We start from the raw sequence: 24,017 nt of genomic DNA, 5'->3' as shown, positions 1-24,017 counted from the left end.
AAAAGCTACATTTATTGAGTGCAGGTGGTTCAGCCGGTTAAAAGGCGCGGGTCAGACCGATATCTGTGCAGCTGTTTTTATCATTCTCATGTCCGTGTGTGACAGACGGAGAAAAAGTTGTGTGAGTGTGTGTCAGCGCGTGTGTAAGTGAGTTCAGTGATCTGTCAGTGCAGCGGCTACATGTGTGTTTGCTTTGAGCGCTCTGATTGAGGGAGCGCTGAGCCACATATCTGGTTGTCATGTGCTGCAGAGAAATGCCTTTAATGTCAGGCAGTGAGCGCAGTACAAAAGAGGAGGGTGGCACATATGTATTGAAAACACTACTTTTGAAATCCATTACGCCTCACGAGCCCCTCTGATCACAGAAGAATGTGTGTGTGCGTCTTTCTCGGCCTGCTCGTGTAGCTGCACACACACACGGGTCCTCCGCTTAAATGATATAAAAATGTCAGCAGAAGAAGGTCAGTGTGATGGGTGGTTGACATAAACAGCAACAAAGTAGATTCTTTGAGTTGAATGCGAGTCTAGGAGCTAATGGAGGGGGCACAGGGGGCATGAGTGTGTCTGTGTGGTCTCTTGCGCATCGGGTTCTGTGTGTGTACGAAGAGGTCGGAGGCTGGGGTTTGGGGTCACTGATGATGAGGATTAAAGGACTGTTGAATTGCGAGGGGCGAAGCTTCGTGAGACTGGCTTCCATCTGAACGAGCCACAAGGATACGCATGCGGGACGTACACGCGGCCTCACATATAATCACTCAGACATGCACGTACTTACACAAACTTCTTGCTTTAAAAAGAGGGGCCGTATTCCCACAGCACAGCTCTGGTCCAAGTTAGTGCAGGGGGAAACCAAACAGGGAAGATAAGGCAGAGAGAGAGAGAGGTAACAAGAGGGAGAGAAAATAAGACAGAATGAGAGGGAGGGGAGGACGGAGTGGAGGGGCTACACAAACTGAAGTATTTCAAATCTTAGAAATCATGAGAGAAGTTTGATGGCATGCCAAGTTTCTCCTTCTCTCCGCTGTAATGTGGCATTTGTCAAGAAGACCAGCTGAAGCAAACCATGTGAGGCACGTTCCCCAGTGAACTAGAGAGCTCTCTGTGTGTGTGTTTAATGTGTGTGTGTGTGTGTGTGAGGGGGAGAGAGAGAGACCAGACTCTTGGCTTTTCAACACTGTTAATGAAAGAGACAAGAGGGGGAAAAATCATTTTCAATATCCTCTCATTGCACGCTGGGTTTCCTCGCTTGTGTTGTGTGTGTGCGCGTGCACGAGTGTGTGTGTGAGAGCGAGAGAGAGAGAGAGTGCGTTTTCATATTTGCCCTTTTCAGATATAGAGCTTGATGTATAAGGAGCGGTGTGGGTCTGTTCTGTCACCCAACACCAGATTGAGTTTCCATACTGTACTGTATCCACACACACACACAGATGGCCTGTCATTAAACGAGTCGCGGGTCACAGGGTGTAGGTGCACAATAGAGAAATTATGTGTTTGGACATTTTGAGAAGCTCGTCATTGAGATGTTTCTACACGCCACAACGCTGCAGCGGCTTACCGATCCTGATCCTCCTGCAGACACTGACAGTGCAGCTGATATCATCTCTGTTTACAGTTTAGTGATGGAGAATGACGATAGAGCAAAGGAACGGTAGCGGGCAGCTTTGATGCGAGCACATGATGAGATGGAGGGCCGACGAATGGGACATTTTTTGAAAGTGGGAGGGGAGATTCGACAATTTGAGAAACATAAGTCGAACAACTCTGCAAGAAAGTAGAAAGCATAGATGAAAAAAAGGGGATGATCGAGTGAGGGAGTGATTGATGGAGGAAGGGAGGAGGAGAATGATGGAGGAAGTGGTGGGGGAAAGATGGAGTAAAGCTGTGAGGGGCGGGAGGAAAGGAGAGTCTGGTTAGCAGACAAGAGCTGGGTCGAGGAGAGAGGACAACGGGTGAGGGGAACAAAACACAACATGCAGAAGCACCTGCGCCTCATCCAACAACACCGAATTACCTCCAGAGCTTCAATAACATTTTGATTAGCCTACATGAAAGACGTAGATATAAAAAACAAAAATGTGTTTAAAGTGATAATCTTGAAGATTTTCATTTAAGTAAATGTCTATCTATCGCCGAATGAGGTAACACAATGGTGATTGAGCCTAAGCGGCTGCTTTTCCGGTCTCTGCAAGTGTTGCGAGTAAACAGTAATCTACTATGGCTGAACACACAAAGAAAAGATCGATGACTACAGATACAACTTCAAAAATAAGTGACAATCCAAAAGAAAAAGAAACAAATTCGGCGGTCAGATGAAGGCAAACGGTGCCGCTAAAGAGAACAACACGTCGAGATTACAACTGAGGCTGTGCTGGAAAAAAGAGTTGTGTTTTTTTCCTTGTTATTTTCATTGATTTTCCTGCGTTATGTTGTATCTGTACTTTAAAAACACCCAGAACATGTTGGATGAAAGTTCCTTGTGGTAAGAGAAGCTGTAACAGAGCTGTCAGTTACAATTACACACTCTTCTTCTGCCCTTTGACTTGAATATTTGCAGTAAATCACAGACAGTGTTAGTGCTTAAAATTTGTGAATTATTTGGATGAACACATCACTTTTTTTGCTATTAAAAATTAACCAAAATATGAACGCCTAAGCTCACTTATTCTCACCTATCACTAACTCAACACTCGCACTCAGAGCTGTTTGACATGATGGAAACGTAACATCCTTCAGCCCTAAAATTAGATCCTGTCCCTGAATAGTGTTCGTGTATCCGTTTGTTGGCTAGTTACAGTAATCCATGGCATAATGAAGCTTAGAGCAGTAGCGACGTTATGACTTTTGAAATCCCCAAGTAGACATCCTGTCTGCACAGAGACATTGCCATGGTTACGCTGAATAAACACACAGAGAGACCAGCTGTACTGGCAAGGTCATGTCCCCGCTCACTGATCTCTCTGAGGGGCCCGGACGCACACACTTATACACACATCTTCAGCATATGCATCCAGTCATTTAAACTAATGTACACATTCATTTATTCAACCAAGCTGCATTCTGTTCACTTGTATGGTTTCAAAATGACACACATTTGCACGTACACACTCAGACCAGTGTGGTGTTACAGTGCCATTGTTGTGATAAGTAATGATGAGACATAGAGGGCCGGCGCTGCGTGTGAATGGGATTCTCTGTGCTGCAGTGACGAGGAGGGGCTGACCACACATCACCTTCCTCTCTCTGCGAGCAAGTTTGTATGCGTGTCGCCTCGTGGGAACTTCAGGCCATTCATCATGTCTGTCTGTGCTCCCGTGCCCTCTGACACGCGTGTTTACCTTCGACATGTGTGTCGGCTGTCGGGCCTGTAGGTGTGTTATTATGTCAGGGCCGAGGCATGCTCCACCCTAATACTCCTCCTCCTCCTCCTTTGTGGTTTTTGGTCAATGGAGGACTTCATCTTATGGAAAGTCCTTGTTTAGTACAGTAAGGTAATGACAGACTTCTACCTGGGTCCTGTACAGTACACATTCAGAGATGCATGTTTAACATTGTTCAGCTAATACAAGTGGAGGTTAAGTGTGTTTTTTTACTACATTAATACTCAATCTTGTCTGGAAATGGCTGTGGAGAAGGTTAATCCTTGATTTCATATGATTTACAAGACACGAGGGCACACATTTAGAGGGAAAAGTGGCCGTTTCCAGTAAAGCTGCTAAAAACGGCTTTTTTCCACCATTGCATCATATTATGTAACAAGAGGTCTCGCCGTGTCCGACTCTGCCTCAGCTCAACATGCAGAAGTAGGTGGGAGTGAGTCCGAGCAGTTGTATCGTATCGCGTCTAACATTGCATTTCACCAGTTCTTATGAGGGTTCATTTTTGCGTTTGTGCCGGTTGCACAAATTCTAGCCCACCGTTCTCCTGACAGGAAGAGGAACGGAGCTAGCTTCGGAGCCTGGGTGCATTTGGAGACGGGACGCAAAAGCACCTATCAATCAAAGTCTCAGGAAACTGTCATCGCTCTCTCTCCCTCTCTGTTTCTCACTCTCACACCGCTGTGGCATCGTAAAACGTAGTTCGGATTTACCGTTATAGAAGGAAACACAGCTGATACAAGCTAACACTCGCCCTGTAGTTACTGTAAGGGGTAAGTATTAATGCTCCCACTTGCTACTACTCATGATTTGTCAAAGCCTTTGGTATGTGATAAACTTTACAGTGTTGGGATGTGAGCACTGCGTTAGATTTCGCTAGCTAACACCAGTCACTCATCATGACACTGGTTCTCGTCACACTATGACTCAATGTCTCTCCTGTGGCCGTTCTTTCTCCTCATCCTGGCCTGTTCCTGGTCTCTTTGACTCCTTACAGGCTCATAATTATAAGCATGTAGATCCATATTTATAAAGGTCAAACCCGTCACAAAAAATGACTCCAGAAGCCTCTGTAGTGTAGAGCTGAAAATATAATTACAAAAAAATGTTCCCACACATTGACTCACTGAGGTCTCCAACTTGCAAGTTGCTCTTTAAATGAACCTTTGCTGACCCGTATTCTCCAGAACAAGTCATGCTCTTGGACTGCAGCTTGCTTGTTTTAGGGTTTGGCTGTTCTAGCGTAAATTATGACTAGTTTTATCGCAGCTTATTAACATTTTATTTTTGCTTATATCCACATGATGTTTTTTTGCAAGCGTTGGCCCACCCAGTGGAGATAAATTTTTGGTTTTATGTCCTGTACAATACGTACAACCTCAGATAAAACCCACTCTGTTCTCCTACAGTGTTAAAACTGCTGGGTTGTCATAAAGGAGAGGATTTGTGAGACATGTAGTCGCTGAAAGAAGTTGCATTGTCTCGTTTGAGTGGCTGGAAGGCCGGAGCTGTCTCATGAAGCTGATGTTGAACTGAAAGACACGCTGAGACTCAAAAGACATCGTACGACTAGGGGAGGATAGCGCTTGTATGCGTCTGTTTAGTTAAGCTGATAGACAGGGATGGAGGAGTCATTCCAGAGACAGAAAGAACTTCTTGTCTTAAACTGAAGATTGACATAATGAAGATGAGGTGAGCGTGACACAAGAAAACAAAAATAATGCAGTGATTGACAGCGAGAGAAGGAGACAGGGAGAGAATTTCAAGAAGGCAACGAGAAGATGTTGCTTATGGAAACAGCGAGAGTTACACCCTCTAGAGTCAAATCCTTCTTTCATTGTCTCTTCTTACTTTTACTTCATCACTCTTTTAACACTGACCTCTTTAACTTCCTCTGAGTATTAAACTCTCTCCCTCCCTCTCCTTCTTTTTGTCTGCTTTTCTCTTGTTCTATCTCTGGATGGGTGGAAGAAGGCCTGGAATTTATCACACATACCTAATAATTACTATCACAGGAAATAGTCCTGAGGAAGTAGGTGCACCGGCCTTGCTAATTAGTGTCAGTCGCAAACACACACACACACACACACACACACACACACACACACACACACACAGAGCTAATTAGTGTCATTTCGTTTGGTGTAGAAGTCTCGGGAAAACCCAATCTGATTGGCCTTAGGGAGACTAACACCCCTGTTTACTCGCTTGTTTAAATCTCAAGACTAATTGATTGGAAGTTTTTTTTGCATGTGTGTGTGTGTCTGTGTGTGTGTGACAGAGAATTTAAGTGCATGCGTGAGTGGGCAATTGATGAGGTGGGCCCTGCAGCCGTAAAGAGGCAGCCCAGGACACGGGACCCAGAGGTGACCAGTGACGGCCTCCTTAACGACGGCCCTGCCCTCGGGGTCATCAAAGGAATGAGGAGAAGGAAGGGGAGGTCAAGGGAGGAGGTGGTAGATAGACGTAAAGTAAAGACGATTTGAATTCAGACAGATAGATATGCAGATAGTTAGATATAAGCTGTGTCCCAATCCAGGGGCTGCAACCTTTGAAGGCTGTCTCTGAAGGCTGACAGCGGCGCGTCAAAGGCCGTCCCACTTCAAAAGCTCCTTCAGACGCGACCGACAAATGCGTCCTCCGCATCCCTGGCCGTGAAGGATCCATCGGGTGCATCCTTTAAATTATCTTTAAAATAATAGGTTAACTTACTCGACGTTAGTTATGCTAGCTAGTTAGCCCACTAGCTACCTGATGCTAGGCGACAGGAGCGGCGTTTGGTGACGCAAGGGTAGACCAGACCGTCTCATTTCAGTTCAGCTTTAATGGTCTACGAATGAATGGATCATCCTCCGTGGACCGCCTCCTTCGAAGGCTGCAGCCCCTGGAATAGGACACAGCTCTATACTGCAGATAGATCAATAGGAGTAGAGACGGAGCACAAAGGGTTAACTAGAAGCCCAGGGAGCGTGTGCAGTAATCAGAGGGGATGAGTTGTTTGAAACGCAGCTGTATGTGATATGTTGTTGAAAGTGCTGCGATGTAAAACAGCCATTTAAACAGTGGCTTGGTGAAGCGCCCTCATGGTTTACCATTATGGGCACATGAAATGCTGGTTTACCCACAAAAGTGAGTCAGTGGTGCTTACTGGCACATATTCACACACTGTAAACACCTCGGAGTCGGGTTGGCACACACACCTGAGCCCCGGCTGCTGTTTTTCTCCTCTGCGGCTTCTCCGGCCACGTCTGTCTGTCTCTCTCTATCTGGGTCGAGGTTTGTCTCTGTCTTTATCTGTCTGCGTCTGTTTCTTACATTTTATATGTCGATTAAAAAACAAAACTATCCGAGTCTCTGAAGTTTTATTTCTACAAATTCTCACCCAGTTCTCCTCAATCAAGAGCAACATATTGTTACATAAAGCCCTCGGTCTCTCGGGCTGTGTCTCTCTGACTCTTTGCTGGAGTTTTATTGGTCCCACACGTCTCGCAGTCTTGCTGAGATGGTTCCCAGGAGGTTTTAATAGAGAACAATAGTAGAACGGGCCGCTTCCCAGCACCGCTCTGCTCCAGCACTGCACACCAGTCAGCTTACACAACAGCCGCCCCTGGCACTCTTGGATTGTGTGTTTGTCTGATCTGGTTAATTCAGGGATGTAGACCCAAACTGTAATTATCATTATGTACTTCTCGGCAGTGGCAGGAAACAGCCCAAGCAAGTTTGGATGAGCTTTTGTATCCTCGGTGGTGTGCATTGAAGGTGTTTGTGTGCACAGAACAACATGTGCATACATGAATTTGACTAAATATGTGTGTGTGTGCGTGCATGTGTGAAATGATGTGAAGAGCATGAAAGCTATTAGCAGTGAAAGATAAGCAGATCGGGCCAGCGGCTATGTGATGATTTTTCCTGCTCTTGTTTTGGCCCCGCTCTTGTTCATTTGGTCTCCGCTAAATGGAGACATATTGGAAACATGACTGCTCTCTGGGGGTTGGTGGGTATCCTGGAAAAGAGACGAGAAGAGAAGAAATGAGAGGTTAAAGGGAGAAAAGGAAATGAAAGGAGAAGGGTGGAAAGAGAATAAGAGGACAATAAAAATAAAATCAGAAGAGAAAGTAGGGGTCACTGGCTTTAAGCTCACCACCAGGATTTCAAATCTCATTAAAAACTAAAACTACATTTGTCTTATTTGTTTGCGGAGAGAAATTACCATTCACAAGCAGCACAGACATTGTTAAGTTTCACAACTCGGCAATAAAAGTTCAGTCTCAATTTTACGATATCAGAGTTGATGTCCAAGAAAAAGCGAAGCACACTGAACAGAGACGTCAAGAGGAAAAAAACAGTCAAAACTGAAACCCAGGGTTTATTTGGTGCAAACGTCACATCTAGTCAAGATGGCAACCACAGTTTAATCTGCGTAAGGCTTCATCTTTAAAGCAAGCATCAATAACTGAAAAAAAAATAAAAACGCCTTCATGTGGGCGGACAGACTGCGTAGAGACAGGACTGGTCACCACTAAACAAACAACACAGGATTCCTGCAGAGACAGGAATGGCTAGAGGCAGTGTGAGCAGAGACAATGGCTCGATTTTCGTCAAGTACATTAAACAAAGAATATAGACAATGTGTGTGTGTGTGCGTGATTGAGAATGCGGCCATTCATAAATGCCTTGATATGAGGGTATGTGTGTTTATGTCTGGAGTAATTCAAGTCAAGATCATAGAACTGACTATGTCATGTCATTTCAGCGTATAATTCAAAGCTTGAACAACATTACTGAAACCAAACCTCAGTCAATTTAAAGGATATTATGACGTGTGAGGCATTTAGAGACAGGATGAGGTTACAGAGATTATGGTGGTGAGTTTCCTTTTATTTCCGTCTGTGATGATGCTCAACCTGCAGCTCCCATTGATGCATTTTATAACAAAAAACACACTTTTTCAGTCACTTCCAGAGCCCTTGCAGTGATAGCAGTTTTACTGGTATTCATATAGGATGTCAATTCATTAAATTTGTTATCAAATTTCACTTACTTTTTATTTAGTATCAAATGTAATGCAAACACTGGGCTAAGGTGAAGCCTTCTAGAGCTACATGACTGATTTAATTAATTAACTTACTATTGCCATGTCCTTGCACACCAGAAAGTCTTATAATCTGGTGCACTGTATCACAAACTGTGACTGTAAAAGGACTAAATGACTGCACACTGTAGACCACTTTACTTGATTGAAAATGTGTCCATCTCATTCATGATGACAGTTTCGAAACATCAGCATAAGTGATAAACAGTCTGCAGGATTTTTGCTGCTTTCACTTGATGCACAAATTGAAATAAGTCCATGAATATGTTGTCTTGCTTTTATGCTACTTATACACTTTATGCTATGTTTTTTTCTATTCCAGTCTTCTAAAGATATATACTCTTACCCCTTCAAGCTCTGAACATGAATGCAGAACACTGAAACAATTTTACATTGTGTGAAACTTAAATATAACTCAAACCGTATAGTTTTTTTTTTGCAGTCAAACATCCTAACGATAACAATTTATAGCATGCCTAGCTAAGGCATGCACTGAATATTCCTTCAGCCTGTTCTTAAACATATCAAAAAGTTTCATGATATCATTTTTGTTTTGATTTGGCGTTATATATAAACAAATTGATTGATTAATTAAATATATATACAGTCATTACACATTATTTGATTTCAGTGTGAAATCTCAGTCAGGGATAATGTTTAGTGAGCGGGGTGTTATCGCGGAATGGAAGCCGACAGGGTGAGCAGAAACACTTGTCTCACCCTGAAGGGGTTCCTCCGCGATAACTGCTCACTATACATTATCCCACTTGTTACTTACTTACTTATATATTGATTTGGAAATTATTTTATTAATCTAAAAATGATTATATTTCTGTTTTCTTTTTCATCACTGTCAGAGTCTGTCGACATTTTCTTTTCCATTCACTGTCTTCAAACAACTCCGTATCCCAGTACTGTGTTTTGTTTAACGTTTACTTCATGTGCCATCTTCAGTTTTGTAGATCTCTCAGTTGTAGCCTTCAGTTTTTGCATCGATTAACCTTTATTGCTTTCTCTCCGCTGTTTTCATCCCTTTTCTTTTTTTTTTAACTTCTGTAAACAAACCGACGTCAAATTTACCGGACCTCTTTGTGCGGATTGATGTAATTACAGCTAGTCCTCTGGATTGTGTGATCAGAGCCGCATCCATAGCAACGGTCTGTTCTTCATAACAGCGGTCTGTTATCGAGAAAGAACAGACCTTGGAATGCTGTAATTAACCAATCAGAATCAAGTACTTAACACAGCCGTGTAATAAAAAGAAATGACTTTGAAAGCAAAGTTCCTTTTTCCCTCTGTCGCTCCCTCTGCCACAAACACACACAAACACAAAACGCAAATGCAAACACAGCCGACACACGCACACTCTCTGTAACATGCACTGGCATATCCGACATTTCTCTGGTCCATTCAAGCCAGAGGTCTCCGGGTTCAGCAAATCAAATGTGTGTGTTTGGCCTTGGGTTACACACTCGATTGAATTAGAGAAATTGTGCACACTTGCACATGCGCCCGCTAAGTCACACACACGCACACACATACACGTACAAACACAGCCTCACAGGGACACAGATCTCTATTAAGTTAAAAAAAAGAGAGTTGAGTGTCTTCTTCCATTGCGAGGGCTTTTATGTGATAAGATCGGCTCTGGGTGCTCTCCTATGCAGGATTCCTGAGCACATCAAACAACAGCAAACCACATCACAGAGGCAGGAAGAGCTCGGCTCCATTAGCCAGCCCATAAAGAACATGTGTATGTGTAACAGGAGAGCTCCGCTAGCCACTACAAAAGGTTTAAACACATAGGACAAACATACCAAGGTATGCAGACTTCTGACATACTCATAAACTGGTGTGCATTTTTTGCCTGAAATGCACTTACATGCACTTTTATCTGCACACATGAGCACTGCTAGGTGTGAGGTGTAAGCAGGCAACAAGGACATCATTGGTTATAGTTCTTATACCGTGCACGAACACATTTGTGCACATGTAGGGCCACAGAATTGCACTCTTGATGATTCTGGCTTTATCGGTGTCATCTGAGCTCATTCTGCATTTTACTCATTCCAACTGGCTAGCTTTAAATAACAGCCTTCTAAGTATGTGACATGAAAAAAAACAGGAATTCAGAAATCGCTTTGCCGGCCAGATGGCAATAATTAGCTTTATTAGTACACAACTGGTACAGACATACCCCCAAACCCACACTAACACAAAACACTCTCTCAACAACTGCAGCACTGCTCCATTACTCCATCCTGTCCTCCTTCATGTTATGCCCAAAGAGACGTATCTCTTATGAGGTGTTTAGTGACAAAAGGCCAAAGAGACACCCAAAATACAGCGAGAGAGAGACAGAAAGACAAAGAGAGAGAGGGAGGGGGGTGAGAGGGGTTGCAGGGGGAGAAAGAGGTTGACCCAGTTTGAGTATGCCCGTTTTTCTTACATTGATTTGAAACAGATCTTCGTCGACTCTCACGTCCAAGCCACAGACAGTGAGATATCACCCCCGGATCAGGCTCCAGAGGATGTGATTCAAACTGGATGTCCATCACTCACTATGACTGGCTTTGCTCTGTCATCTGCTCTATAGAAGCGAGTTAAGGACCATGATTAGAAACACGAAACACATTTTAAACTGTATTAAAGGAGAGAAAGTAGTTGCATTGTCATGATGTGGAGATACACAAATATATCACAGCGACGGGATGAAATTGAGACACAGGGCCCACCCGGCTCTCTGCTAAACCACCCTAATATGTATTAATCCAGAGGATTACGCTGCCTGCTAGCATTACTGGCATTCCCATGCCAGTCAGCGATTCCTGCCCACAGAGGTTAACATTTAATCCCGAAGATGGCATTTACATAAACAGTATCATTGCCTCTGATGTCACGCAGCATGCCAGCGCAGAGGGAGCGTTTAAAGGCTTCTCAGACTGATATGTGAGTGTGTGCGTGAAGCGGATGGAGGCAGCACAATGTGTGTTAGAGGATAGAGGATAGAAAGATGGCGAGCGTGGTGGATGGCGAGAGGAAACAGAGGTTGTTCAGAGAGGAGTTATGCACTGTGGCAGGGCCTAATTGCTCGCGGCTCCTGTTGTGTGTTTGGCTTTGTTTGAGCATGTCCAATATAACCAGTCATCGGGGAGCCTCTGCCAGAGCGTACACACAAACACAGAGCTGAACCATAGAGAAGGCTTTTATGGCGTTGAAGACTTCAGTAACATGACACCTAAGGCAAACACTGAGTAATAAAGCAATTGCGGCACATTGTTTAGATCCTCCTCCTGGCATGGTTTGTTTGTCAGATTTAGAGTGTCTCAGTTTCCTGACGTTAGTGTCCTGACTTGTCACTGTGGGAGCCCGGTGCACGATAAACACGCACGCATGCACACAGGTACATCGGTAAAACCAGTGCAAATACAGGATAAACAGTGAATTCATTCATGCACGCACACAGAATCCAGAGCCCTCATTTATCTGCACGCACGCCACACTGCAGGATTTCTGACATGTCAGTCACTCTGTGCTTCGTGCCAGTGTTTCCCTACACTTCTAAGCTGCTCGCTGGTATGTCTGACTGCATGACTGCAGATAAAAGAGCAATACACATTTCTGTCTTGCAGGCTAACTTATATTCTCTTAACCTCTTTTTAAAGTTCTTGTTCTGTGACAGAGACCGATTTTCATGTCAGAATGTTTGTTTGTGTCTTCACCACTCCCTGCAGAGTCTACTTTGGAGATTCAAGCTCTGAGGTGGTCTCCCATGATCCTCTGCAAAAAACGAGAGATGTTTGTTCATGCACGTCACCATATTGAAGCTGTAAAATGAGTCTTTTTTTTGATGTGTCAGTGGTGGAGACTTGCAGATCTTTTGTTTATTATGTGCTAAACAACTAAACTGAGGCATTTGTTGGAAATTAAAAAATCATGAAAGTAAAAAATGAGAATCTTGGAAACATGACAAACCTTTAAGACATTTCCTCTAGACTCTTTCTGCCTGCCACTCTCTCTTTCCCCAGAGTGTCTCTCTTTTAAAGAAAACAACACAAAAACACACCTGTATTCTCTCTGCTGTGTGTAACAGCGGCAGGAGGCCTAACAACTCTGAACAGACACCCTGTTCACAGTATTTTCTTTCTCACACACCTAAAAAATTTCGTATGTATGCATACAGACAAAGCAGGGGCCCGAAAATGGGAAGACATACTGTATATACTTTAGGTCAGGGGTCTCCAACAGGTAGCTCTCGGCCAAGAGGTTCACAGTACAAAAAATCAGACAACAATGCACCTTGAAAGCCTCTTCCCACTTCAATTCAATCAAATACACAGATGTCCCATCCCCTCCAATACAAAATAATCTAAGCAATGTTGCAGCAATCTCCATCGACAGGTCGGGTCAGTTGTGCTGTGCGCTTGTTGAGTTTGGTGCTATTAGCAAACCTGTTTTATGCCAGCTTTATGATGGACAGTGAAGGTGGCCACGCCCTGAAAAAGCAGAAAACAACCTATTTCCACGGGCAGTGGGAAAGCAAGTTTTTTGTGTTTAGTCAAGTGTGTGTGCCTCATCTGTGGTATCAACATTTCAGTCGACAAAAGTATCAACATGGGGCGCCACCAGCAATTACAGCGATGTAATGCAAGTAGCTCTTGGCCACTTTGATTTTTTCAAAGTAGCTCTCAGATGAGAAAAGGTTGGAGACCCCTGCTTTAGGTCAATAGTGCAATTTAGCTAACAGAGCTAACTGTTGCGCTTCCCCGAGGTGCCGTGGGACTAACTTGACGAAACACCTGTGAAGGAGGTACCCACTTAATGACCCTGTTGCCCATCTTGTTGTTGGGGCCATTACAAGCCATGTGGTAGGGTAAGTAGTATCATTGTTGTCAATAACTGGAGCTCACATGAACAGAGCCTGGGTCTGTTGAAGTTGGCAATGCTGCTTGGTTTGTGGTGAACACTAAGGGTCATGTGGCAGGTTAAGTATAAGTATTGGGATGAGGGCACAAGGGGAGGGGTTTCTTCACTGAGCGCTTATCCTTATCATTAGGGCACAAGTATCTTGTGTTTATTTCAAACTGTTTTATGAAATTGTAGGTTATTTCTGTCGGTTGTTTTCTGGGTAAGCACTGTCGCCTCGCATCAAGAAGTTTGAACGGCAGGGGCCTTTCTGTGTGGAGCTTGCATGTTACTCCTGTGCATGGGTTCTCTCCGGGTACTCCGGCTTCCTCCCGCAGTCCAAAGACATGCTTGTTAGGTTAATCAGCGACTCTAAATTGCTTGTAAGTGTGAATGTGAGTCATTGGTTGTCTCTATGTGTCAGCCCTGTGATTGATTGGCGATCAGTCCGGGATGTACCTCCCCTCTCGCCCAGTGACAGCTCAGATCGACTCCAGCCCCACGCGACCCTGAACAGAACAAATTGGTCTTCGTCTATGTCCACAAATAGTCTTAATATCAGGACTAAAGCTAGCGTCAGATTTAGCACATGAAAGTGAACTGTGTGGTCATCTGGAAACAACTGAGGGATCAAAGCAAAACGAGATAACGTCAGTCCCTTCTCATTCACATGTGGGGTATCCCTGATAAAGATGTGCTGTCTGGGCCCGTGATTAAAAGTTTGTGTGTGTCTTAGAGACACTGCATAGTGAGGGAACATTAGGAACTCATTTATTTAATGGGTTCACTCTCACTCACAACTCTCCAATGTCAGTTTTGGCAGCAGAACAGTCATCTTAATAGTCTTGGTCACAGCACGCACACACTCACACACATAGAGGCAGATACATCTGAATATTTGTTGCAACATTATGACTTAAACTCTGGCTTTAAATAGTTATAATCTACTGACTGCAGAATGATCATTCAAGAACTCGAACAATACATACACACACTCCTGAATGTAACCATAGCCAGCAGAAGTACTGAGTGGAAGCCATTGTTAAAATAACTGTGATGTAATCTACCAGGGGAGCTGGCTCGGCTGTGTGTGAGTGTGTTATCTATGTGGAAATCAGTGGCTCTGTCAGCAGCATCTGACTGCACACCACCACTGGTCTCTTTATTAAAAACCAGACGCACGCTGGAATCCGCGAACAGGTGTGTGGGAGGGCCGGCCGGGCGGTTATCACAGTTCAGTTCCGTCTGCGTTTAGGCGTGTGCGTGTGTGTGTGTGTTGTCTGCGGATCGGCTTCTGCTTTTATGCTTTCTCTAAGAAAAAGCAGACTGCTGAAAAAAACACAATAAATACAAAAGGAAAGTGAACATGCAAGCAAAAGCATAAAGGTCAAAGAGCGGCTGTTCTTATTGCTGCTGTGATTACAAGGCGCACACTTTCATGCTTCACGTGCATGTACTCGTGCATTAATGCTTGCAGCCTCAATTTTCATACCCTCGTAAAACTTACAAACACACGCACTCAATCTCCCACCTAAGAGAAAATGCTGTTATAAAAAGAGCGCTGGTTGTTTCAATGGGCCTTCTTCACACGAAACATATTCACAACCACTATACTTTACAAGTAAAGGTATGTCTCTATTCAAACCAACAGTCGGACAAGAAAATGCAATGACACAACAGGCTCGATGTACCAGAGGCATGATCTGTCTACACTAGCTTCAACGTACAAATTACCCAGATTATAGAGCGGTGTGGGTGTACATGTCTGTCTGTGTGAGCGTGCGTCCATCTGTGCGCTGGTGTGTATTGTAATACTGGAGCCCATCTCTGTAAGTTTATCTGAGTGTGTGCGCGCGGACATGCTCGGATATGTGTGCCCTTTCAAATGTGTGTATTCTTGTGTGTATTGACAGGGAAATAATAGTGAGGTGTTTTATCAGAAGGCCAGGTAGTAATCATGTTACTCTTTGATCCCATGATCCTCACTGATCTGTGTAAATATACAGCAGACCTGTCCAGACCTGGCAACAGCTCCTCTAATCAGCACCCTCACGTAGCCCTCTGTGCACGTGTGTGTGTGTGTGTGTGTGTCTCGTCTGCATCTCTGTCTCTCTCTTTCATAATTTCTTGCTTTGAATGTATTTGTCCCTCTACTCCCTTTAAAGCACTCTAAAGCAGAGCTAATGAAGTCTATATAAGTAAGTATGTGGTCGGAGCGTGTTTGTGTAGCAGACTGTAAAGAAAGCATGTGGTTCCTGCTGCTGCAACACAAAGCAGAGCGGTTTGAACTTTGTTTTGTTCTACTTACATTTTACCATCCGCCTTTTAAAGAAAACTATTAACCAAGGTTGCATTGCTAATTATTAGCAGATGTGTGTGTGTTCTCTGTCTCAGTGCTAATCCAGCTGCATGAAGCTTTGTACATTTAAAGGGCCAGTTCGCCAATTTTCAACCTCAGTCCTGTGGAGGACGCTATCCGCTTCTCCAATGGGCCCTGGAAAACCTCCACCAGACTACGTAAAATGCATCATCTGGCGGAGGCCAGGGAGCTCGCTAAACTACACTTCCTCAATCTAGGACGCCCGCCTCTGATGTCATGTCTCGTTCAAAATCGTCAGGTTTGAAATGTAGACTGCAGACCCGAAGATTTTTTAGACGATCCACCGGTATATTCTCGTCATATTTTGGATTCTGTACCGCTCTGATTCATTGCAGCGATCAATGTCCTTGACTGGAAAGCGGTAGTAGTAGCGGTAGCAGGCGTTCCTTCCAGAGGGAGGGGCGCAATGCACGCTGGGTGTTGTAGGAATGTAGAATGGGCGAAACCTCGAGCTGTTTGAACAACTTTCTCCACAGCTATGGCGCCAATTTCAAATATTATTGATTCTATCGATTACAGAGAACACCAGCTTTGACTGACAGTGGCTTCTTCCAGGGGCGAACTGCTCCTTTAAATACATATACTCAAGGAATGCACTTCAGGATACTCATCCCCCTTAGGTTTTATTTTCATTTTTCACTCCACTACATGCATTCAACTGCTTTAATAAAAACGACTCATCAGACTCTACAGATTTAAATGCCAAATCTATGATCAGTAAATGGTCATATAGTACCCCACCCAAGAGAACATCAGTTAATTCAGACTCGCTACACCAACAGCTCCGACAATAATACACCAGTGAAAAAGTACAGCCACACACAAAATATCTTTGGGCTGCATGGTGGTGCAGTGGTTAGCACTATCGCCTCACAGCTAGAAGGTTCCTAGTTCAAGTCATGGTTCGGACTAAGTGGGCCTTTCTGTGTGGAGTTTGCATGTTCTCCCCGTGCATGCGTGGATTCCCTCCGGTTACTCTGGCTTCATCCAACAGTCAAAAAACATGCTGGTTAGGATCATTGGAGACCCTAAAATTGCCCGTAGGTGTGAGAGTGAGCGTGAAAGGTTGTCTGTCTCTGTGCATCAGCCCTGTGATTGACTGGCGATCAGTCCAGGGTGTATCCCCGCCTCTTGTCCAATGACAGCTGAACTATGAACTTCTTTTATATGCATCTATTATCACTAATATAAGTTAAATAAAAACATCATCTGTACAAAACATAGCCTAGGAAAACACACCTATTAGAGCGGCACCTGCTTCTTCAACCACAGTGTTCAACTGAGGCTGGGAAAAGGTGATTAACAGAGCATGACAGAGTATCTTATTTTATTAAGGAATATATGTTGCAGTATCTATTAAACAGTAACACATTTTACCAGTAGATAATTAAGTTTTAAGACCATGTCTTACTTTTTAAAAAGCTTCTCCTGATGTTTTGCTACAGTTCAGGTTTCATCCTCTGAGGGAAATGGATCTCTCTGCTGGGAGGGCACACAACACATTGTGGGTATTGTAGTTCTCCTGGTAGGCCGCTTTTCAGTTGAGCTCATGTGGGCTGCGATTGGAAAAAATTATGATTGGCTGATGGAGTGTGGGGTGAATGTTAGTGTGACCCTGTGTGTCCTTTACGCACTGACGGGAAATCGACCGGTCCAAGATCCAAGCAAAGCTATAATTCCAAGAGTAATACAGGCCAAAGGAGCGTGCACACATCTCCCCTCTCACGCACGCACGAAAGCACGCGCACCCGGCCTGCGCAGAGCAAAGTCCTAGCTGTGCTGTAGTAACCACATTAATTGGGTTGTGTAATTGTCTGGCAAAGCATTGTGGGAAACAGCCCATACAGATCTGTCCCTTCACCTCAAACCACCACTTTTTAAACATGGACTCCCATCGTCAGGACAGTGCTATCCAGGAAATTGCTGAACATGTGTGTATATGAGTGTTTGAGCATATGTGTGTTACTCTGTGATTGTGTGTGTGTGTGTGTGTGTGTGTGTGTGTGTGTGTGTGTGTCTATGGCTCCTTTAAGGGAAGTGAGTGTGGCGGCCTCCCATTCCACCGCATGTCGGCTGTGGTTCAGCTGTGGTCCACCGCCAGGCCCTACATTTGGAACAGAGAGAAAATACACCAGGGGTACTTGCTCCCACTGTTCTCTGGACCCGTCTTTCATCGGTTTGTGTGTGCGTGCGTATTTTGGGTGCACATCTGTGTGTGTGTGTGTGTGTGTGCGTATGTAATAGTGCGCCGCTATGTTGTACTCTCTGCCCCTGATATTTTAAGGCTCTTTGGCCCCACGTCATGAGTGTGCGCTGTATTTCCAGGCTGCAGTTAGATGACCGGAGTGAGAGAACCCGTACGGAGGACAGGAAAGGCAGAAGGAATGGAGAGAGAGGAAAGCAAGGCGGGTAATTGAAGGGTTCAGGGTAATACTTAGGCCAAGGATGGCTGTTTCAACGTGTTTGCATAACCTCCTTGAACTTAATATTTAGCCCCACTCTGGAGTGAGTATAGGGCACGACAAAGCCAAATAGAGAATGATAGAGGGAGCGAGAAGTCGAATGATAGAGAAGTCCAAGGCGGAGGTGATGCCATATTCTTCTCCCCCGATGAGTGACTCCTCTCTTTGATTAGCCAAAGAAAGGGAGGGCAGGAGGAGTGATGGAATGAGGATGGAGGGAGAAAAAGACAGCACATTGCGGTGGCCTTCCTGTCCGAGAGCCGGTGATGAACTGTTTGACTCACAAGACAATAAAAAGGGCCTCAATTTGAAATGACGCAATACAAAAGGTGTCTTCCTGCTATTTTCAGTTTACATAAGGGAGAGCTCAGGCACCTCTCACCCGAGTGCAGACAAAGAGGGACGACTTATTTGATGGAGGTTGTTGTGAGTGATCCCTGATCCCACTGGCGCTCCGGTTGGATCAGAGACAGATGAAGGGGGCACAGCTCATCGCTGTTTATTCTGAGGCCTTGGTGCTCTTTCGTAACACGCTGCATATGTCTGAATGTTCCTCTCCCCCTTTCCTTGTGTGTGTTCTTACAGTAGTGTTACTCATTCTGTGACCCTCACCTCTCTCTCTGATGACAGGGAGCTTTAAACAACCCAGCTGCTGTATATGCATGTGTGTGTGTGTGTGTGTCTGTGCTTGTGACTTCTAGGCAGGGGAGCCCTACACGTGTGTGGTACAGTAAAGCCCCCTGTCTTGTTTCTTGTGCCTTAGGGAAACACTGTCAGTCAGCTGAGCGACAATAAAGACGAAAAACAAACCTCCCCTTTTAGAGAATGGAAAAAAAACCCAGGCTCCGCTATTGGTCGGATCCCTGGAGGTCCGGGGTCAGAGCTCACCTTATTGGTAGATGGCCGCGTAAGTGGACCAAAGTTACACAGGAGAAAGTATGCACACACATGGAGACACAGAAGGTCATCCGAATGAGAAGAAGCTGCTGGTGACATAATAATCATCACTGACATCCCTCTGGGCCGGGTTTATTTATCTGTCCTGTTTTTACAACAACAGGAATCCAGCCGACCCCTAGCTGATCCTCAGATGGTGATGCAATGGAGCTGCAAGTGTCCGTCTAACACTGTCTGCAGCCGGAGCTGTATATTTTAAACACAGTTCATCCATAGACCCAGTTCTTCTCACAGCATCTCAGTGTGTGCTGTGAAATACAGTTAATGATCAGAGGTTTTGGTTTCATATCTGTGCAATGGCATCAATCCAACAAACCTCACTGTGACACAGTTGTTGTGTCCCAATCCAGGGGCTGCCTCCTTCGAAAGGAGGCAGCCATCGATAGCCTGCGTAGACCCGTTAAAGCTGAACTGAAATGTGGCAGTCTGGTCTACGGAGCATTTCCTGTTTGCGTCAGCAGCTGTTCCCGCCATTACCCTTGAGTCACCAAACGCCGCTCCTGTCGCCTAGCAACGGGTAGCTAGCATAACTAATGTCACAAAACTTAACCTTTTATTTTAAAGATAATTTGAAGTTTCAAGGGCCTTTTTGTTATTTTAAACGTGTGTAACGCTAGCTATTCGATTGAGTTGAAACTTTTTTACATTTAAAAGTTTAATGCTCGACCGCATAATCACGCTGTATTGTGGCGCACAATGCTTCTTGGGATACGTTGGGCCACAAAGGATGCAGCCAATGGATCCTCCGTGGACCGGGAAAAGAAGGACGCATTTGTCAGCTGCATCTAAAGGAGCCCTCGACGCGCCGCTGTCACGCAATCTGCCTTCAAATCCGTCCTTCAAAGGCTGCAGCCCCTGGGACACAGCTAGTGACTGCACAATAGAAGCATACTCTATCATGTTTAGTCAACAGGCATATTTAGGGATGACCAGCTCAGCAGTTACCATTCTTAATGCTAAGCTAGGCTAATCATCCAAGCCCACAAATACAAAGGATTGATCAATCTTCCATCCTACTCTCCTAGCAGCCAAATACATGTATTTTTCAATAAGGTCGACTCTTCACCTAATGTAAACATCTTTAATTTTTGCCTTTAAACTCACACCCACACTCGTACAACCAGCCGCTCCCTCCCTCTCTGTTCCTCTCTGTCTGGGTCTCTCTATCTGTCCCCCCCCTCCTCTCTGCGGGAGGAATGCAGCGGTGGCCGTCTGGTCCTGCTCATCTCTGGGAGCAGTCGGACATCTCTCCTCGTCCCTGCTACCACTCTAAACATTTGGCTAGTTTTGGCAGATTTGTTGATTTTTGTCCCCTCGTATTTTCCCCTCTTGTTGCTGTAAAACTGATACATACTCTTTCAATTACAGCCCCCCCGTCCTCCTCCTTCCACCAGTCAGACCACTAGTGTGGGAGTGGGGGTGAGCAAAGTAAGTGGGTTGTATATTTTATTAGTCAAGTGAAAACACACACAACCTGGCCCAGTTCTGGGAGAGCCATCTGCTGTCATGGATTTTTTCTTGGGAAGCTCGGCTCAAGGTTAGCATGTAAAGTTTAGCATTCTTGCTTGAAGCTCAGGATTAGCATGTGCTGTCTAATATAGCTGCTCGAGAGCAATATTGAACTTGACGTGCCAGAAAACAAGACAGGCATGCGCCTTTTATTCGTGGTAGGTATTCATAAATCCTACTTCATAGATTAAGACTAATAACGGCTCTAATCCAGGCGAGCAGGCAGCAGGAAGTCGATTATAGGTGCGTCTGGCATGCGGTTCCAGGTTAGCTGCTACAGGTTAGCATGGAGCTAATCCTAGCCAAGGTAGCCAAAAGTTGGACCTCATAAAAATGCATTTAATCCACGTTTAGAGTTGAAATGCAGATTTACCATCTTTACTGGCTTTGCAGTAAGCTTACCGAACGAAGCCAGAGCGTGTGTTTTATGTTGAAATAGACATTTTCCCTACCTCCTCAGTTGTAAATAACACAGTGCTCCAAGGCCGTAAATAACGGTGTCACTCAGCCATGCCCCATTCTCATGTCCTCTGCTTGCTCTCACCACAGGCCTCCAGTGCTGCCTAGGCAGGGGCCCCCGGTCTTGTGCCGCACCTTCGCACACTCACAATCAAGGAACGGCCATAAAATGCATGTGGAATGTTTCTGCAGAGCCGGACAGCTAAGTGGCGGACAGGCATGATCACAAACTAGAAGACCTCATAATGGATGTCCTGGGAACAGATATTAGTAGGCTCCCCATGTTCTCGGTAACAAAATACATCACACATGCACATGAGGACATGAAAGCGCAAGACAGGCAACTGCACACAGGCACGCACGCACACACTGCACTTAAGGGCAGACAGTATTGATGGCTCCCTTGGGCATCACACGGACGCATCTGTTTCTGTCCCACTGACTCTCCACACTCATAATTTCAAGTAAGTCATAACACAAATTATAAACACACATCTCTCAACCGTGACGCCTAGGAATAACAACATGGAGTGCGCGGAGCTGATTTAGGGTAGACTGGGACTCTTAAATCTTTACCTTTGCTCCTTTCTTCCCTTCCTCCTCCTCCTCCGCCTCCTTTTTCTCTCTCATTCAGCGCAGGTGGCAGTCGCTCTTGTCAAACACATGCTTCCCCCACTTCTATCGCCTTCATCTCTTCTTTATTTACTATTTTTATTCTTGGCTCTGTACTCACACCCGCAGTGTACCTCCCCTCACTTCCTGTTTCGCTGAATTAGCTTTGCGCTAATGCACGCATGTGTGTTCATGCTCACTCTTGACCCCATCTCGACCCCTTGTCGCCCTGAAATCCGTGTGACCTGCCAGCCTCCCCTCTGGCCCTGTGACATCACAGCCGTCCTCTGACAGCAGCCCTACCTCAAAGATGTCTTCATCAAAGTCCTCGCTCCTCATCTTTCATCCCTTTGTCCTGGATTATCTCCTTCCGCCTCACGTCTCCTCGCCCTCCTCTTCTTCCACTCTTTGCATTCCTTTTTTTTTTTTTTTTTTCCATATCGTCTCGGCTGACCTCCCGCCCCCCCCTCCTTTCCCTCTCACCTCTCATCGCATGGTCATGTACTTTAGCCATCCATCTCCCACCTCTGCAGATCCAAATGTCTCAATATGTCCCAGGGACCATGAAGGCTCAATTGGAATCACATGTTGTAGTCGAGCTGAGAATTTCACCCCTTATAAATAAGATGTCAGTCCTACAGAGCCTAGTAAACTCCCTTTATACAACTTTATAACACTAAAAGTAATGTGAGGTAGATATAAACACAAATCTGTTTATGTGTGCGTCATATTTACCTCACAAGCCACCGTACTGTTGCCTTAAAATAGAAGAAATAAGGTAAATGAGATGTTTGACACCGGAGATCCCGCCGTGGGATTTATTCGTCCTTTTATTGGAACGCCTTATGACTTCTCGGTGCACGGGGTCGGACTTTTATGAAGAGTAATCGCAAGTTCGTCATGAAAATCCATTTCATTGTCGCCCTTTCAATAGGGAAGGAAATAAAGATAATCCTTTGTTTGTCCAGGACACGCCAAGTCCAACTTAAGCAGGGAGTGAGACAAGAAGAGGAGGAAAGAGAGAGGGTTCACCCACTCAAGATCAGCCGGCAGATACTGTACAAGCATTAGTGTGTGTGTGTGTGTCTGATAGATGAATCCTGTCTGCTAGATTCATGCTCATTGCAAGTGTGCTCTGCATCTAAGGCCAAACGGCCACTCAAATTAGATGTGATGAAATACTCCAGCGTGATTCAGGTTCAAAGGCTGTTAGCAATACTAATCAGCACACACACACACACGGACACACACTGCGCACACATAGTCACTGATTGAGGATGTGGGAGACAAAGTTTACAGGCTGGCTAATCATAATAATGTCCCGTTTTTATTGTTTTAGGAAGACATCACTCAGCAGAATCCTGCAGTACCACTCAGAGAGCACCCACTGGGAGACAGCGCCGTAATCTGCTGTGTTAATTCAAAGGCTGGAAGTGATTTAGCTTGCAACCGAAGCATGGCAGCCACTTCGGTTCAGAGGTTTAGTTCAATCGGGCTCAGACCATCACAGGATCAGGCCATAACTTAACGTTGGGAATTAAGGTGAGATGGATGTGACAGCCATGTCTTCAAAGACAACAGCACTTTTGTTACTCATGAAAAGACAACATACAGTACGTCCTTGAAGAGGACTGCAATTACGGTGACGCCATAGACAATGTCTAAAGTCATAGGTTTCTCGTAAGGCTTTTCTTTAGCCGCAGTAAACTGTGAGTGTATCCCATTGATATTTCCTCAACACCAAGACTGTGTCTTTCATCGGTTTCATTTAGCAGAGACATCTTGATGAATGGGAGCGTTACAAGTCTTGATGAAGTGACTCAGCGGTGGTCGGAAAGAGATGGATCTCTGTTTGGCTTTTTCAGATGAGTACGCAGATTAGATAAACCTCCCCTTTAAATCTGGGGTGGGAGTTGGTGCCACTAAACCTTTCACAGCGCTCTTTTCTTTCACCAGGTTGGGCTCTCCACTTTGTCCCAATCCTAATGGTAACCATGTTATTCCATCTTGGTGGTATTTTATTCCATGCGTGTTTATTGTCTCATACTGACCTAACTAGACAAAATCCTCCAACTGTGTTTGCGAGCTGTTGATGATGAAGGAGATTAGAAAACCCGCACTATTGGATTTTCTGTCTATGTGGTCTTATGTTTGTGAGTTTCCATGTCTGGCACTGCGGCAGGAGATGGCTCTACAGCAACTAGGTTAGGACTGTTAATCTGAAACACTGTTTATGAACAGTGACACATTGTGCTGCATTCCTTGCC

The 24,017-nt window shown here is 44.9% G+C and overlaps 1 protein-coding gene across 1 annotated transcript in view; it reads left to right on the top strand.

Moving 5' to 3' along the window:
- Positions 1-24,017, top strand: part of LOC138590158 (ERC protein 2-like) — a 156,533-nt gene that overhangs the window by 82,081 nt on the left and 50,435 nt on the right. The gene's annotated exons all lie outside the window — the stretch shown is intronic.

This window comes from Semicossyphus pulcher, unplaced genomic scaffold (genome assembly GCF_022749685.1).
Source record: "Semicossyphus pulcher isolate SPU_LCO1_2020_fin unplaced genomic scaffold, fSemPul1.0.p SCAF_13, whole genome shotgun sequence".
Classification (NCBI taxonomy): domain Eukaryota; kingdom Metazoa; phylum Chordata; class Actinopteri; order Labriformes; family Labridae; genus Semicossyphus; species Semicossyphus pulcher.
The sequence above is the reverse complement of the archived record's forward strand: the minus strand, read 5'-3'. Positions and strand labels throughout refer to the sequence as shown.